This window comes from Grammomys surdaster, unplaced genomic scaffold (genome assembly GCF_004785775.1).
Source record: "Grammomys surdaster isolate TR1022 unplaced genomic scaffold, NIH_TR_1.0 239, whole genome shotgun sequence".
In the NCBI taxonomy this organism is placed as follows: Eukaryota; Metazoa; Chordata; class Mammalia; order Rodentia; family Muridae; genus Grammomys; species Grammomys surdaster.
In genome coordinates, this window is record NW_021604684.1 from 1,289,365 (window position 1) to 1,295,795 (window position 6,431).

Genomic DNA, 6,431 nt, shown 5'->3' on the forward strand with positions numbered 1-6,431 from the left:
AGATTGTACTAAGGTTGTCTAACGAAACAATTTCTACGAGCTGCACCATCTTGGCAGCACCAGACTAAGAATTATTTAAAAATAAAATTATGATTTATTTGTTTCTGAATGGGTACCAGTTGATACCAGTAGGACCTTTGGGAGAATATGTGTTCAAGTATATAATTTTGGATAATTTAATTTATCCTTTTCTAACATAACAGGACAGTTTTCTCCTTCTGATGTATTGATACATAAATAAATCAACTAGGATTTTCTTTAATCATAAGAGATCCATTGAAATCTAGTGCATTGACTTCACAGATCATAAAATGCAAGTCCGTATAAAGTACTGAATACAGTTTCCCTAGGGTATGATATGTGGATATCCTATCATTAAATATATATTTTATTATATTGGATTTATGCATGGAACCAACATTTTATGGCTTTGCAGAGCTATTATTACTTGTTTTCTTCTAAGAAAAATACATACTTGAAATATAAATAAGATAAATTATAGAGTATTGTTTTTCAGTATAATGACTACTATCCCTCTAGTGAAATACAACTTGGACAAATAACTGAAGCATGAACTCATGAGAGATCACTTTTCTTGTTTTGTTTTTGAGGCATTGGGGATGAAACCCAGGCTCTTGCGCATGTTGACCCCACCCTCTGCCACTGAATTATATCCCTAGTTTGTGTACTTTTACTGTATGCAAGAAAATGTCATAGCCTAACTTCCCTTCAATAATATGCTCCCCACTGTCTTTGACAGCCATACAACTTGTGTTGCGGCTCATAGTACAATGTGCTGAAACTTTTGTGAAGGAACTTTGGTCCCCCCCAATATATTACCATTAGAATTCATATTATATTGAACAAAATCATTTGTATTCCATCTATTCAATCCTTTCCTCAATATACTTCTATTACAAATAGTAGTTGTAGATTCATCCGTGAAAGATAGTATGCACTTGAAACTTGATAAATTTTGAGAAGGCAGAGAAAGTTTGTTTTCTAAGAGTGTATTCCAACGCTCCACCCTGTGTCTTTACCCAGTCTCACCACTGCATACTCATCTCCTTGATAAAGATTATCTCATTTTTAAATTGCTATCAAGTCAATTTGTCACAACGATTTTTCATTGCAATTATTCATTTTTTTTCTGTTTAAAATTCTTCTTTTTAGATTTATTTGTTTTTGTTTCTTGCACTTTTCTGTTGCAACCTTCTATGCATTAGGCAATTGAAATGATGCCACAGATTATGTGATGCTTTTAAATCCAACTCTTTCTTATATGGACATCTCTGGTTGTGGTCATTTTCTTGGGTTATCATACTGTTCACTGTTAACTGATGTCCATTCTCATAGCTGCTCAGAGTTTATGATATTGATATTTTCACCCTATATATAATAGTTAAAGTACTGCATGCAACAATAAGCTCTATGTAATGATTCTTGGGCCACATCCAGACCATTAACTTTTTAAAAAAAATATTTGCATCCTGGACTAACTTTATTTTTTAAATTTGCTTTATACTTTCTTTTGTTTCATTTTCAAAATCATAAAATTGATTTTCAGTACTTACCAAATCAATTATAAAACTGGTTTACAACAATAATTACCACGCAAACAAACAAACAAACAAACAAACCCAAAATGGTCTGCCCCTCTCTTCTAAACTTGAGAAGCCTTTCATAAATGTATGCTTGGTCACCACCTTACCCATGATACCTACATGAATGATAGCCAGCCTCTTTGTTGTGCATCTGAGCCTGTTGACCCCCGAAGCAAGACTTCCCAGCCCCAATTATTGACAATTCGAATCAGATAAATTGTTGAGTGGTTGGAAATCTGTCAAGTAAATTTTCTAATTCCTAGCTGTAGCTCTACAATTTTATTCACTAGATCTCACTAGCACATGCTCTACTACCCACTTGTGACAACTAACTAATGCTCAAATTGTCACTAAGTCTTCTGGAAAAGAATTTGTGCCTGTTTCTTTGTAGATTACCTTCTTAGAACTTGGAGTCTCTGATGGTGATCCAAACCTGTAGAAGATGCAAGCTCAGTCTACAGTAGCGGAGGTTATGTTTTGCTCTCCCTGCTTGAAATCATCCTCTCGGATGTCTTATGAGTGCTTGTAGACAAGTGGGAATGATATATGATTTGGGCCTTGGAAACTAAAGTAGATGGAACAGCTATGGCCTCTTCTTGATCAATAAGGGTTGGGTGAATTAAGAGGAGATGTTCTGAGGCTCCTATTGAGGAAGATACGTGATTGTGAGATTCTGTAAGCTGTAACACCTGACCACAAATGTAAAGCCAAAGGCCAACATTACTCAAAGTTCAAGGAAGTCAGGAGCCATCTAAGTTCTCAGAATCCTCTGTGTTGTTCCTGGATAATCATTAATAGTGCAATAGTGCACCAGCAATAGTGAAGGTGCACAACACATTACCAACCTGGACGAGGTGTTATTTTGTCTCTTGTTCCTTTGCTTAGGAAGACTGAGGTTTGTTGACATTTAGATTTGTCACTGTCCCTTCCTTACTGTTGGTCTTTGCTTTCTGACTCAAGTTTTGCTCTTATATCACTTATGTGATGATTCTTTATTCAATATTTTCCCCTGGGACTAGCTGAAGAATATTGTTATACTCAAATTGGCTTCTTTTTGTCTTGACTGAATTAATACCTCTAAAATTTTTTTTCCCTTCTGACCAAACCCATCACCTCTGTACTCTTATGAAAGAATTTAAATTTCTAGTTGTTTGATGTTCATCTTTTTCTCTAGTTTCTTTAACTTCTGTGATAGCTTTCTTATTTGCATATTGCTACTTTTATTGTTGTATCTATGGAGTATAAGATAAAAGAGAGTTTAAATATATGGACTCATCTGAAACCCAAGACAACCAGAAGACATCCATAGGACCGAATGAGAGGTGACATCTTGCTGGGCTATGATCACTTTCTGAGACTGTTCATTAGGTTCCTTAACATAACAAGAGGATGGGTCAAGGACTGTGCATTGTCCAACATCACTCCATCTTTGTTGATAGGACACATGATGACTTGAAACCTTGGTACTAATGGTTAAAGAATATTGATGGTAGTGAAGAAAATAGCTGTATCAATTTCTTATTCTTGGTCTTTTGCTTAGCATGTCATTCATTCATTCATTCATTCATTCATCCATTTATGCAGTTAACATTTATTGAATATTCATGTTATTTCTAGCACTAGAGCTAATTAAGCTAAGTAAAACTGAAATAGAATTTCTTCCTTCATGAGCATACATCTCCAGAGGGAAAGGGATAATACAGTAAGCAAATAGGCAACATGGCTTCACAAAGCAACTGTGTTTATGACAAACGGAAGTGCTGTGAGAGAGGCATATAGAAACTGGAGATGGTGTTATTTTATTTTATTCATTTGTAATTAAACTGTAATTACATTGCTTTTTCCCTTTCATTTCCTTTCTCTAGTTCCTCCCAAGTCCCCTCCTTCCAACACCTTCCATGTCTTCCAACTCTCAAATTAATAGCCTATTCTACTCTGATTCTTATTGTTACACATCTGTATGTGTATGTACATATAAGTATATAAATACAACCCTCTGATTCAGTGTTTATTTGTGTGCATATGGTCTTACGGCTGACAAACTTGTATTAAGCAATTGTGGGGCTCATTTGCTATAGAGAAGCTTCTTTGATGAAGGGTGAAAGCTACACTTATTGTAGAAAAAAGGATAAGATTTAGGGTATAGTTGGGAATTACGCTTGTCTAGCAAAGTGGTGGTAGTAGATTCTCTTCTAAGATCCATAACCCTACAGGCTCCAGGAAGTTGGCTAAGTTTCTAGTACCAGGAAGAGTTTCCTTTCTATTGAGTGGTCCTTAAATTTTATTAGACAGATGTTGGCTACCACCTTGTGAGTACCATTTACTACACCTTTAGATATATCTTATCATGTTGGTCATTGTTGTGGTTCATAAGTGTAACAGCTAGGTAGAACAGTTGTTTCCCTCCCTAGGCAGCTTGCATAGTATTTTTGGTTACCATGGAAACCAGATAGCAGGCAGGAGGCTTTAAGGTCAGCTGGAAGGTGCTATTTTAGACAGGCAATCAGGGTGTGCTCCAATGACAAAGATTTGGAGATGAGTTCTGAATAACAAGGAAGGAATGAGCTATGTAAAGCTCAGGGGAAAGTCTATCAAAGAAAGAAGGGGTGTAAATCTTGATCAGATAAAGAAAATCAAGCAGAACAGATGAGAATGTAAGAGGAAGGAAAGTCTGAAATATTATGTGAACAACATGAGCTCCTTGGAGTTTTGTTTCCAGCTGCATGTAATAAGAGGCCTTTAGGGGTGGGTTTTTTTTTTTCTGGCTGTTGTTTAAAGAAAAATGAAAGGAGTTAGGCTAGCAAGTAAATGACTGTCATAGTGTGGACAGAAATAAAGGAGGTATGGTGTTCATTATGAGCAGCAGATACAAGAAGCACAGAGCAGATCTAGGTTGTCTCTCAAGCTAACCATGCTACTGAAATAGCTGGAGAGCTAAACAAGAGATATCAGGGTTGATTTCTTAGCTTTGGTATTAAGTCACTGGGTGAATGAAACCACTCAGAGAAATGATCATATATTTAGTTATGACAGTATTGAAGATTCATTGAGCTATTGGGAATCAGTCAGTTAATTATCTGGGGGAAGAGCAAAGAGAAAAAATGATTTGGTGAAGGCTAATGACAAACATTATCCAAAAAAGAGTAGAGGCAAGGTGCTATGTTCAGAGGACTAGGAGTCCTCTTGGACCACAGAGAGATCTCACAGAGGACAACACACAGGCTTGGGATAGGGGAATACCCACAGTCATCCAGTGTTTTCCAGATAAACTCTTCATAGTTGATACAACCATCATTGTCCTCACATCCCGCTAGAAGAATCTTAACTTCTTTCTCTGTTATCTTCCCACCTAACATGACAGTGACATCATGAGTTTCAAACCCCATGATGTTAACACATTCTTCAGTAAATTTCCTGTTCCTTGTTCTTGGCCACAGTCTGAAACATGGGTAAGAAGTGCTCAAAGTCCAGCACTTCCGCATTCAACTCAACACCCTTGGAGTTCCCTGTAGGCTTAGTTTTTTAAAATGTACTTTTAATAAGGGTTCTCAAACCACTTAACCCCCACCCCTTCTAGCCCACTGTTCAAAGGTAGGGAATAAAAGATGGTAAATAGAACAAGGGGGTGTGGACCTATTTAGAAGTAGTTCTTTGGAGACTATTCCAATCTCTTTCAAGATACCAGCAATCCAGTTCAGTAGTGTCAGGATACCAAACACGAATTAGTAGTGGTAGCATGATCCAGTAGAAACAGCCAGGCACTGATGAATCAGCATAAGTCACTGGGGCCAACCAGAACCAGTTGGGAAGGGAGCAGAAGCTCTCTGCTATGCCTCTATCAGCAAAATGAAGATCAATGAAGGTATGAGACCAAGGAAGCAGTGCAAGGCTGGCTATGCAAGTGCTATGTCACTGTCCACTGAGTCCTATTTATACTCTTCCAAATGTCATTTGTCCTCCCATAGGTCTTCTTGCCTCAGAAAAACACCATGTGAGTTTGTATCACATGACATGTCCAGAAACTTCCAGTTCAGTTCCCTAGGACCCCAAGTACCTGGGCATTGGTAGGGTTCTGGCCCAAGGCCTTCATCACATCTCCACCTTCACCCTATAGGATTTTGTCATCACCTGTTTAGTCAAGAAGTCTGAAAAAGTCTTTAATTCTGAAGATGGTTCCTTGGTGAAGTCATACATGCTGTCTTCTCATATTTTAGGGACATTTTCCTGCAGTAGTCAGGAAATCAGTTTCTGGTACTAAAATCCACAGTTTGGAAGAGGGTTGCATCTTTGGAACTGATTGTATTAAACAGTCATGACGGATTGATGTACTAATCGTGATGAAGGGGAAGATGAATGTCTTAGATTCCTTTCTGGTTGCCGGTTGCTGTGACAAAATGCTCTGAAGAGAAACTAAAGGGAGAAAGGGGGGGGGGCTGTATTTATCTCACAGGTGCAGGTTATAGTCAGTCATGACAGGTACAGGTTTATCACAGCAATGCAATTACCACACCAATGGGAGCTGGTCACACTAAATTGTATCAGAAGTGAGCAACGAGTGTATGTGTGTGTTCATGCGATTGGTCAGTTGGCTTTTGTACTTCTATGTACTTCTTTTTGTACTTCTCTAATGGAGATAGGGTGGGTAGACCTACCTCCATTAATATAATCAAGATAACCTCCTATAGACATGCTAATAGGCTTATGTCCCATGTGATTTTAGAGATTGTCAAGTTGACAGTTCACACTAACTGTCACAGCAAGCAATCAGTCCTAATTATAATCCCCCTCTTCTTATTCAGTATCCCATGGGCTATTCCTACTTAAAAT

The 6,431-nt window shown here is 37.7% G+C and overlaps 1 pseudogene; it reads right to left on the reverse strand.

The window, feature by feature from the left end:
- Positions 1-2,739: 2,739 nt before the first annotated feature.
- LOC114626704 lies at positions 2,740-5,798 on the reverse strand (annotated as a pseudogene).
- Between the last annotated feature and the right edge of the window lie 633 nt (positions 5,799-6,431).